The sequence below is a fragment of the Taudactylus pleione genome, unplaced genomic scaffold (genome assembly GCF_031769625.1).
Source record: "Taudactylus pleione unplaced genomic scaffold, aTauple2 ptg000612l, whole genome shotgun sequence".
Taxonomy (NCBI): Eukaryota; Metazoa; Chordata; class Amphibia; order Anura; family Myobatrachidae; genus Taudactylus; species Taudactylus pleione.
Window position 1 is genome coordinate 1,338,746 of NW_028285014.1, and position 12,971 is coordinate 1,351,716.

The 12,971-nt window shown below is 33.3% G+C and overlaps 1 non-coding gene across 1 annotated transcript; it reads left to right on the plus strand.

Annotated features, from left to right (window-relative positions):
* Nucleotides 1-1,567: 1,567 nt before the first annotated feature.
* Nucleotides 1,568-1,676, plus strand: TRNAL-CAA (transfer RNA leucine (anticodon CAA)). The gene is made up of 2 exons: nt 1,568-1,605; nt 1,631-1,676. It is a non-coding gene; the product is annotated as a tRNA-Leu (tRNA).
* Nucleotides 1,677-12,971: the final 11,295 nt, after the last annotated feature.

Here is a 12,971-nt window from a genome sequence, read left to right on the forward strand (position 1 = left end):
ACATCTCTTCCTTTGAAGAATAAATATTGTTTGCACAACATTCTTTTAGTATTCAGTAATCTAAACATAAAACACAAGAATAATTGGCATCGAAAGTATTTTAAGGCTCTTAGACTTTACATATAACATGATATACAATTTTCTTCTAAGACAAACTAATCTGTTCTACTAGGATGAAGACCTTAGTAAAGGGTGGCAACAGTAATTTTGAAGGATAACACTTTAGCTTGAGCCATTTTTCCTAAATAATGTAATTTAAGAAACAGCTTTTAGAGGAAATGCATAAATCTAAGATCTTGATTTAATGACCCCTTTTTCAACAAGTCCAAATTATTTGTCAAAATCACAATCAAAAATATAAATAGTAAAATGATAAACCCTAACAGGAAGCAGGTTCGGATATACTGATGTTCTTGTTAGGATGGCCGAGTGGTCTAAGACACCAGACTCAAGATTCAACTCTTCCAGTTAATGGGAATTCTGGTCTCTGTAAAGAGGTGTGAGTTCAAATCCCACTTCTGACAATATATTTTTGCTCTTTGGTTATGTTTTACACTCAAAATGACTGACATTGAGAAGTATGCTCTGGACATCCACAGTCTTTCAATCTTTCCTCTCCCAGACATTGATATCTTGATCCCATTTATTTCTCAGCAATATGAAACACAATGATTGAATGAATTAAAGGGCATAGAAACTTTTAAAGACCTAAGAATTGATCGATTTTCCCATCTGCATTCCAATCAAGATCAAATTACATTAGACTTAAATTAATTAAATTATTCTTAAATGATAAAGACACTATGATTAGTTTTAAAATTCTAACGATCAGTTCATGTAGAAATTGACTGTTGAAATAATGTTTTACATAGAAACAGAATTTGATGGCAGATAAGAACCACTTGGCCCACGTAGTCTGCTCCTTTTCATGTATCCTTTAGGCAACTTCAACCCTATTTGCTCCTTACATTTCTCGTAAGGATATTCTTATGCCTATCCCAAGCATGTTTAAATTGTTTCACCATTTAGCTTCAACAACATCGGATGGGAGGCTTTTCTATTTATCAACTACCCTTTCTGTGAAGTAATTTTTCTTCAAATTTCCTCTAAGTCTACCTCCCTCCATTTTCAGTGCATGTCCTCGTGTTCTTGTACATCTCTTCCTTTGAAGAATAAATATTGTTTGCACAACATTCTTTTAGTATTCAGTAATCTAAACATAAAACACAATAATAATTGGCATCGAAAGTATTTTAAGGCTCTTAGACTTTACATATAACATGATATACAATTTTCTTCTAAGACAAACTAATCTGTTCTGCTAGGATGAAGACCTTAGTAAGGGTGGCAACAGTAATTTTGAAGGATAACACTTTAGCTTGAGCCATTTTTCCTAAATAATGTTATTTAAGAAACAGCTTTTAGAGGAAATGCATAAATCTAAGATCTTGATTTAATGACCCCTTTTTCAACAAGTCCAAATTATTTGTCAAAATCACAATCAAAAATATAAATAGTAAAATGATAAACCCTAACAGGAAGCAGGTTCGGGTATACTGATGTGCTTGTCAGGATGGCTGAGTGGTCTAAGGCGCCAGACTCAAGATTCTACTCTTCCAGTTAATGGGAATTCTGGTCTCTGTAAAGAGGCGTGGGTTCAAATCCCACTTCTGACAATATTTTCTTACTCTTTGGTTATGTTTTACACTCAAAATGACCGACATTGAGAAGTATGCTCAGGACATCCACAGTCTTTAAATCTTTCCTCTCCCAGACATTGATATCTTGATCCCATTTATTTCACAGCAATATGAAGCACAATGATTGAATGAATTAAAGGGCATAGAAACTTTTAAAGACCTAAGAATTGATCGATTTTCCCATCTGCATTCCAATCAAGATCAAATTACATTAGAGTTAAATTAATTAAATTATTCTTAAATGATAAAGACACTATGATTAGTTTTAAAATTCTAAAGTTCAGTTCATATAGAAATTGGCTATTGAAATAATGTATTACATAGAAACAGAATTTGATGGCAGATAAGAACCACTTGGCCCACGTAGTCTGCTCCTTTTCATGTATCCTTTAGGCAACTTCAACCATATTTGCTCCTTACATTTCTCTTAAGGATATTCTTATGCCTATCCGAAGCGTGTTTAAATTGTTTCACCGTTTAGCTTCAACAACATTGATTGGGAGGCTTTTCTATTTATCGACTACCCTTTCTGTGAAGTAATTTTTCTTCAAATTTCCTCTAAGTCTACCTCCCTCCAGTTTCAGTGCATGTCCTCGTGTTCTTGTACATCTCTTCCTTTGAAGAATAAGTATTGTTTGCACAGCATTCTTTTAGTATTCAGTAATCTAAACATAAAACACAAGAATAATTGGCATCGAAAGTATTTTAAGGCTCTTAGACTTTACATATAACATGATATACAATTTACTTCTAAGACAAACTAATCTGTTCTGCTAGGATGAAGACCTTAGTAAAGGGTGGCAACAGTAATTTTGAAGGATAACACTTTAGCTTGAGCCATTTTTCCTAAATAATGTTATTTTAGAAACAGCTTTTAGAGGAAATGCATTAATCTAAGATCTTGATTTAATGACCCCTTTTTCAACAAGTCCAAATTATTTGTCAAAATCACAATCAAAAATATAAATAGTAAATTGATAAACCCTAACAGACAGCAGGTTCGGACATACTGATGTGCTTGTCAGGATGGCAGAGCGGTCTAAGGTGCCAGACTCAAGATTCTACTCTTCCAGTTAATGGGAATTCTGGTCTCTGTAAAGAGGTGTGGGTTCAAATCCCACTTCTGACAATATTTTCTTGCTCTTTGGTTATGTTTTACACTCAAAATGACTGACATTGAGAAGTATGCTCTGGACATCCACAGTCTTTCAATCTTTCCTCTCCCAGACATTGATATCTTGATCCCATTTATTTCTAAGCAATATGAAGCACAATGATTGAATGAATTAAAGGGCATAGAAACTTTTAAAGACCTAAGAATTTATCGATTTTCCCATCTACATTCCAATCAAGATCAAATTACATTAGAGTTAAATTAATTAAATTATTCTTAAATGATAAAGACACTATGATTAGTTTTAAAATTCTAAAGTTCAGTTCATGTAGAAAATGGCGGTTGAAATAATGTTTTACATAGAAACAGAATTTGATGGCAGATAAGAACCACTTGGCCCACGTAGTCTGCTACTTTTCATGTATCCTTTAGGCAACTTCAACCCTATTTGCTCCTTACATTTCTTTTAAGGATATTCTTATGCCTATCCCAAGCGTATTTAAATTGTTTCACCATTTAGCTTCAACAACATCGGATGGGAGGCTTTTCTATTTATCAATTACCCTTTCTGTGAAGTAATTTTTCTTCAAATTTCCTCGAAGTCTACCTCCCTTCAGTTTCAGTGCATGTCCTCATGTTCTTGTACATCTCTTCCTTTGAAGAATAAATATTGTTTGTACAACATTCTTTTAGTATTCAGTAATCTAAACATAAAACACAAGAATAATTGGCATCGAAAGAATTTTAAGTCTCTTAGACTTTACATATAACATGATATACAATTTTCTTCTAAGACAAACTAATCTGTTCTACTAGGATGAAGACCTTAGTAAAGGGTGGCAACAGTAATTTTGAAGGATAACACTTTAGCTTGAGCCATTTTTCCTAAATAATGTAATTTAAGAAACAGCTTTTAGAGGAAATGCATAAATCTAAGATCTTGATTTAATGACCCCTTTTTCAACAAGTCCAAATTATTTGTCAAAATCACAATCAAAAATATAAATAGTAAAATGATAAACCCTAACAGGAAGCAGGTTCGGATATACTGATGTTCTTGTTAGGATGGCCGAGTGGTCTAAGACACCAGACTCAAGATTCAACTCTTCCAGTTAATGGGAATTCTGGTCTCTGTAAAGAGGTGTGAGTTCAAATCCATCTTCTGACAATATTTTCTTGCTCTTTGGTTATGTTTTACACTCAAAATGACCGACATTGAGAAGTATGCTCAGGACATCCACAGTCTTTCAATCTTTCCTCTCCCAGACATTGATATCTTGATCCCATTTATTTCTAAGCAATATGAAGCACAATGATTGAATGAATTAAAGGGCATAGAAACTGTTAAAGACCTAAGAATTGATCGATTTTCCCATCTACATTCCAATCAAGATCAAATTACATTAGACTTAAATTAATTAAATTATTCTTAAATGATAGACACTATGATTAGTTTTAAAATTATAAAGTTCAGTTCATGTAGAAATTGACTGTTGAAATAATGTTTTACATAGAAACAGAATTTGATGGCAGATATGAACCACTTGGCCCACGTAGTCTGCTCCTTTTCATGTATCCTTTAGGCAACTTCAATCCTATTTGCTCCTTACATTTCTCTTAAGGATATTCTTATGCCTATCCCAAGCGTGTTTAAATTGTTTCACCATTTATCTTCAAAAACATCGGATGGGAGGCTTTTCTATTTATCAACTACCCTTTCTGTGAAGTAATTTTTCTTCAAATTTCATCTGTCTACCTCCCTCCAGTTTCAATGCATGTCCTCGTGTTCTTGTACATCTCTTCCTTTGAAGAATAAGTATTGTTTGCACAACATTCTTTTAGTATTCAGTAATCTAAACATAAAACACAAGAATAATTGGCATCGAAAGAATTTTAAGGCTCTTAGACTTTACATATAACGTGATATACAATTTACTTCTAAGACAAACTAATCTGTTCTGCTAGGATGAAGACCTTAGTAAAGGGTGACAACAGTAATTTTGAAGGATAACACTTTAGCTTGAGCCATTTTTCCTAAATAAAGTTATTTAAGAAACAGCTTTTAGAGGAAATGCATTAATCTAAGATCTTGATTTAATGACCCCTTTTTCAACAAGGCCAAATTATTTGTCAAAATCACAATCAAAAATATAAATAGTAAAATGTTAAACCCTAACAGGAAGCAGGTTTGGACATACTGATGTTCTTGTCAGGATGGCCGAGCGGTCTAAGACACCAGACTCAAGATTCTACTCTTCCAGTTAATGGGAATTCTGGTCTCTGTAAAGAGGCGTAGGTTCAAATCCCACTTCTAACAATATATTTTTGCACTTTGGTTATGTTTTACACTCAAAATGACTGACATTGAGAAGTATGCTCAGGACATCCACAGTCTTTCAATCTTTCCTCTCCCAGACATTGATATCTTGATCCCATTTATTTCTAAGCAATATGAAGCACAATGATTGAATGAATTAAAGGGCATAGAAACTTTTAAAGACCTAAGAATTGATCGATTTTCCCATCTACATTCCAATCAAGATCAAATTACATTAGACTTAAATTAATTAAATTATTCTTAAATGATAAAGACACTATGATTAGTTTTAAAATTCTAAAGTTCAGTTCATGTAGAAATTGACTGTTGAAATAATGTTTTACATAGAAACAGAATTTGATGGCAGATAAGAACGACTTGGCCCACGTAGTCTGCTCCTTTTCATGTATCCTTTAGGCAACTTCAACCATATTTGCTCCTTACATTTCTCTTAAGGATATTCTTATGCCTATCCGAAGCGTGTTTAAATTGTTTCACCGTTTAGCTTCAACAACATTGATTGGGAGGCTTTTCTATTTATCGACTACCCTTTCTGTGAAGTAATTTTTCTTCAAATTTCCTCTAAGTCTACCTCCCTCCAGTTTCAGTGCATGTCCTCGTGTTCTTGTACATCTCTTCCTTTGAAGAATAAGTATTGTTTGCACAGCATTCTTTTAGTATTCAGTAATCTAAACATAAAACACAAGAATAATTGGCATCGAAAGTATTTTAAGGCTCTTAGACTTTACATATAACATGATATACAATTTACTTCTAAGACAAACTAATCTGTTCTGCTAGGATGAAGACCTTAGTAAAGGGTGGCAACAGTAATTTTGAAGGATAACACTTTAGCTTGAGCCATTTTTCCTAAATAATGTTATTTTAGAAACAGCTTTTAGAGGAAATGCATTAATCTAAGATCTTGATTTAATGACCCCTTTTTCAACAAGTCCAAATTATTTGTCAAAATCACAATCAAAAATATAAATAGTAAATTGATAAACCCTAACAGACAGCAGGTTCGGACATACTGATGTGCTTGTCAGGATGGCAGAGCGGTCTAAGGTGCCAGACTCAAGATTCTACTCTTCCAGTTAATGGGAATTCTGGTCTCTGTAAAGAGGTGTGGGTTCAAATCCCACTTCTGACAATATTTTCTTGCTCTTTGGTTATGTTTTACACTCAAAATGACTGACATTGAGAAGTATGCTCTGGACATCCACAGTCTTTCAATCTTTCCTCTCCCAGACATTGATATCTTGATCCCATTTATTTCTAAGCAATATGAAGCACAATGATTGAATGAATTAAAGGGCATAGAAACTTTTAAAGACCTAAGAATTTATCGATTTTCCCATCTACATTCCAATCAAGATCAAATTACATTAGAGTTAAATTAATTAAATTATTCTTAAATGATAAAGACACTATGATTAGTTTTAAAATTCTAAAGTTCAGTTCATGTAGAAAATGGCGGTTGAAATAATGTTTTACATAGAAACAGAATTTGATGGCAGATAAGAACCACTTGGCCCACGTAGTCTGCTACTTTTCATGTATCCTTTAGGCAACTTCAACCCTATTTGCTCCTTACATTTCTTTTAAGGATATTCTTATGCCTATCCCAAGCGTATTTAAATTGTTTCACCATTTAGCTTCAACAACATCGGATGGGAGGCTTTTCTATTTATCAATTACCCTTTCTGTGAAGTAATTTTTCTTCAAATTTCCTCGAAGTCTACCTCCCTTCAGTTTCAGTGCATGTCCTCATGTTCTTGTACATCTCTTCCTTTGAAGAATAAATATTGTTTGTACAACATTCTTTTAGTATTCAGTAATCTAAACATAAAACACAAGAATAATTGGCATCGAAAGAATTTTAAGTCTCTTAGACTTTACATATAACATGATATACAATTTTCTTCTAAGACAAACTAATCTGTTCTACTAGGATGAAGACCTTAGTAAAGGGTGGCAACAGTAATTTTGAAGGATAACACTTTAGCTTGAGCCATTTTTCCTAAATAATGTAATTTAAGAAACAGCTTTTAGAGGAAATGCATAAATCTAAGATCTTGATTTAATGACCCCTTTTTCAACAAGTCCAAATTATTTGTCAAAATCACAATCAAAAATATAAATAGTAAAATGATAAACCCTAACAGGAAGCAGGTTCGGATATACTGATGTTCTTGTTAGGATGGCCGAGTGGTCTAAGACACCAGACTCAAGATTCAACTCTTCCAGTTAATGGGAATTCTGGTCTCTGTAAAGAGGTGTGAGTTCAAATCCATCTTCTGACAATATTTTCTTGCTCTTTGGTTATGTTTTACACTCAAAATGACCGACATTGAGAAGTATGCTCAGGACATCCACAGTCTTTCAATCTTTCCTCTCCCAGACATTGATATCTTGATCCCATTTATTTCTAAGCAATATGAAGCACAATGATTGAATGAATTAAAGGGCATAGAAACTGTTAAAGACCTAAGAATTGATCGATTTTCCCATCTACATTCCAATCAAGATCAAATTACATTAGACTTAAATTAATTAAATTATTCTTAAATGATAGACACTATGATTAGTTTTAAAATTATAAAGTTCAGTTCATGTAGAAATTGACTGTTGAAATAATGTTTTACATAGAAACAGAATTTGATGGCAGATATGAACCACTTGGCCCACGTAGTCTGCTCCTTTTCATGTATCCTTTAGGCAACTTCAATCCTATTTGCTCCTTACATTTCTCTTAAGGATATTCTTATGCCTATCCCAAGCGTGTTTAAATTGTTTCACCATTTATCTTCAAAAACATCGGATGGGAGGCTTTTCTATTTATCAACTACCCTTTCTGTGAAGTAATTTTTCTTCAAATTTCATCTGTCTACCTCCCTCCAGTTTCAATGCATGTCCTCGTGTTCTTGTACATCTCTTCCTTTGAAGAATAAGTATTGTTTGCACAACATTCTTTTAGTATTCAGTAATCTAAACATAAAACACAAGAATAATTGGCATCGAAAGAATTTTAAGGCTCTTAGACTTTACATATAACGTGATATACAATTTACTTCTAAGACAAACTAATCTGTTCTGCTAGGATGAAGACCTTAGTAAAGGGTGACAACAGTAATTTTGAAGGATAACACTTTAGCTTGAGCCATTTTTCCTAAATAAAGTTATTTAAGAAACAGCTTTTAGAGGAAATGCATTAATCTAAGATCTTGATTTAATGACCCCTTTTTCAACAAGGCCAAATTATTTGTCAAAATCACAATCAAAAATATAAATAGTAAAATGTTAAACCCTAACAGGAAGCAGGTTTGGACATACTGATGTTCTTGTCAGGATGGCCGAGCGGTCTAAGACACCAGACTCAAGATTCTACTCTTCCAGTTAATGGGAATTCTGGTCTCTGTAAAGAGGCGTAGGTTCAAATCCCACTTCTAACAATATATTTTTGCACTTTGGTTATGTTTTACACTCAAAATGACTGACATTGAGAAGTATGCTCAGGACATCCACAGTCTTTCAATCTTTCCTCTCCCAGACATTGATATCTTGATCCCATTTATTTCTAAGCAATATGAAGCACAATGATTGAATGAATTAAAGGGCATAGAAACTTTTAAAGACCTAAGAATTGATCGATTTTCCCATCTACATTCCAATCAAGATCAAATTACATTAGACTTAAATTAATTAAATTATTCTTAAATGATAAAGACACTATGATTAGTTTTAAAATTCTAAAGTTCAGTTCATGTAGAAATTGACTGTTGAAATAATGTTTTACATAGAAACAGAATTTGATGGCAGATAAGAACGACTTGGCCCACGTAGTCTGCTCCTTTTCATGTATCCTTTAGGCAACTTCAACCCTATTTGCTCCTTACATTTCTCTTAAGGATATTCTTATGCCTATCCCAAGCGTGTTTAAATTGTTTCACCATTTAGCTTCAACAACATCGGATGGGAGGCTTTTCTATTGATCAACTACCCTTTCTGTGAAGTAATTTTTCTTCAAATTTCCTCTAAGTCTACCTCCCTCCAGTTTCAGTGCATGTCCTCGTGTTCTTGTACATCTCTTTCTTTGAAGAATAAGTATTGTTTGCACAACATTCTTTAGTATTCAGTAATCTAAACATAAAACACAAGAATAATTGGCATCGAAAGTATTTTAAGGCTCTTAGACTTTACATATTACGTGATATACAATTTACTTCTAAGACAAACTAATCTGTTCTGCTAGGATGAAGACCTTAGTAAAGGGTGGCAACAGTAATTTTGAAGGATAACACTTTAGCTTGAGCCATTTTTCCTAAATAATGTTATTTAAGAAACAGCTTTTAGAGGAAATGCATTAATCTAAGATCTTGATTTAATGACCCCTTTTTCAACAAGGCCAAATTATTTGTCAAAATCACAATCAAAAATATAAATAGTAAAATGATAAACCCTAACAGGAAGCAGGTTTGGACATACTGATGTGCTTGTCAGGATGGCCGAGCAGTCTAAGACACCAGACTCAAGATTCTACTCTTCCAGTTAATGGTAATTCTGGTCTCTGTAAAGAGGCGTAGGTTCAAATCCCACTACTGACAATATATTCATGCTCTTTGGTTATGTTTTACACTCAAAATGACCGACATTGAGAAGTATGCTCAGGACATCCACAGTCTTTCAATCTTTCCTCTCCCAGACATTTATATCTTGATCCCATTTATTTCTAAGCAATATGAAGCACAATGATTGAATGAATTAAAGGGAAACTGTTAAAAACCTAAGAATTGATCGATTTTCCCATCTACATTCCAAATAAGATCAAATTACATTAGAGTTAAATTAATTAAATTATTCTTAAATGATAAAGATACTATGATTAGTTTTAAAATTCTAAAGTTCAGTTCATGTAGAAATTGACTGTTGAAATAATGTTTTACATAGAAACAGAATTTGATGGCAGATAAGAACGACTTGGCCCACGTAGTCTGCTCCTTTTCTTGTATCCTTTAGGCAACTTCAACCCTATTTGCTCCTTACATTTCTCTTAAGGATATTCTTATGCCTATCCCAAGCGTGTTTAAATTTTTTCACCATTTAGCTTCAACAACATCGGATGGGAGGCTTTTCTATTTATCAACTACCCTTTCTGTGAAGTAATTTTTCTTCAAATTCCTCTAAGTCTACCTCCCTCCAGTTTCAGTGCATGTCCTCGTGTTCTTGTACATCTCTTCGTTTGAAGAATAAGTATTGTTTGCACAACATTCTTTAATATTCAGTAATCTAAACATAAAACACAAGAATAATTGGCATCGAAAGTATTTTAAGGCTCTTAGACTTTACATATAACGTGATATACAATTTACTTCTAAGACAAACTAATCTGTTCTGCTAGGATGAAGACCTTAGTAAAGGGTGGCAACAGTAATTTTGAAGGATAACACTTTAGCTTGAGCCATTTTTCCTAAATAATGTTATTTAAGAAACAGCTTTTAGAGGAAATGCATTGATCTAAGATCTTGATTTAATGACCCCTTTTTCAACAAGGCCAAATTATTTGTCAAAATCACAATCAAAAATATAAATAGTAAAATGATAAACCCTAACAGGAAGCAGGTTTGGACATACTGATGTGCTTGTCAGGATGGCCGAGCAGTCTAAGACACCAGACTCAAGATTCTACTCTTACAGTTAATGGTAATTCTGGTCTCTGTAAAGAGGCGTAGGTTCAAATCCCACTACTGACAATATATTCATGCTCTTTGGTTATGTTTTACACTCAAAATGACCGACATTGAGAAGTATGCTCAGGACATCCACAGTCTTTCAATCTTTCCTCTCCCAGACATTTATATCTTGATCCCATTTATTTCTAAGCAATATGAAGCACAATGATTGAATGAATTAAAGGGAAACTGTTAAAGAACTAAGAATTGATCGATTTTCCCATCTACATTCCAAATAAGATCAAATTACATTAGAGTTAAATTAATTAAATTATTCTTAAATGATAAAGACACTATGATCAGTTTTAAAATTCTAAAGTTCAGTTCATATAGAAAGTGGCTATTGAAATAATGTATTACATAGAAACAGAATTTGATGGCAGATAAGAACCACTTGGCCCATGTAGTCTGCTCCTTTTCATGTATCCTTTAGGCAACTTCAACCCTGTTTGCTCCTTACATTTCTCTTAAGGATATTCTTATGCCTATCCGAAGCGTGTTTAAATTGTTTCACCATTTAGCTTCAACAACATCGGATGGGAGGCTTTTCTTTTTATCAACTACCCTTTCTGTGAAGTAATTTTTCTTCAAATTTCCTCTAAGTCTACCTCCCTCCAGTTTCAGTGCATGTCCTCGTGATCTTGTACATCTCTTCCTTTGAAGAATAAGTATTGTTTGCACAACATTCTTTTAGTATTCAGTAATCTAAACATAAAACACAAGAATAATTGGCATCGAAAGTATTTTAAGGCTCTTAGACTTTACATATAACGTGATATACAATTTACTTCTAAGACAAACTAATCTGTTCTGCTAGGATGAAGACCTTAGTAATGGGTGGCATCAGTAATTTTGAAGGATAACACTTTAGCTTGAGCCATTTTTCCTAAATAATGTTATTTAAGAAACAGCTTTTAGAGGAAATGCATTAATCTAAGATCTTGATTTAATGACCCCTTTTTCAACAAGGCCAAATTATTTGTCAAAATCACAATCAAAAATATAAATATTAAAATGATAAACCCTAACAGGAAGCAGGTTTGGACATACTGATGTGCTTGTCAGGATGGCCGAGTGGTCTAAGACACCAGACTCAAGATTCTACTCTTCCAGTTAGTGTTAATTCTGGTCTCTGTAAAGAGGCGTAGGTTCAAATCCCACTTCTGACAATATATTTTTGCTCTTTGGTTATGTTTTACACTCAAAATGACTGACATTGAGAAGTATGCTCAGGACATCCACAGTCTTTCAATCTTTCCTCTCCCAGACATTGATATCTTGATCCCATTTATTTCTAAGCAATATGAAGCACAATGATTGAATGAATTAAAGGGCATAGAAACTTTTAAAGACCTAAGAATTGATCGATTTTCCCATCTACATTCCAATCAAGATCAAATTACATTAGACTTAAATTATTTAAATTATTCTTAAATGATAAAGACACTATGATTAGTTTTAAAATTCTAAAGATCAGTTCATGTAGAAATTGGCGGTTGAAATAATGTTTTACATAGAAACAGAATTTGATGGCAGATAAGAACCACTTGGCCCACGTAGTCTGCTACTTTTCATGTATCCTTTAGGCAACTTCAACCCTATTTGCTCCTTACATTTCTTTTAAGGATATTCTTATGCCTATCCCAAGCGTATTTAAATTGTTTCACCGTTTAGCTTCAACAACATTGGATGGGAGGCTTTTCTATTTATCAACTACCCTTTCTGTGAAGTAATTTTTCTTCAAATTTCCTCTAAGTCTACCTCCCTCCAGTTTCAGTGCATGTCCTCGTGTTCTTGTACATCTCTTCCTTTGAAGAATAAGTATTGTTTGCACAGCATTCTTTTAGTATTCAGTAATCTAAACATAAAACACAAGAATAATTGGCATCGAAAGTATTTTAAGGCTCTTAGACTTTACATATAACGTGATATACAATTTACTTCTAAGACAAACTAATCTGTTCTGCTAGGATGAAGACCTTAGTAAAGGGTGACAACAGTAATTTTGAAGGATAACACTTTAGCATGAGCCATTTTTCGTAAATAAAGTTATTTAAGAAACAGCTTTTAGAGGAAATGCATTAATCTAAGACCTTGATTTAATGACC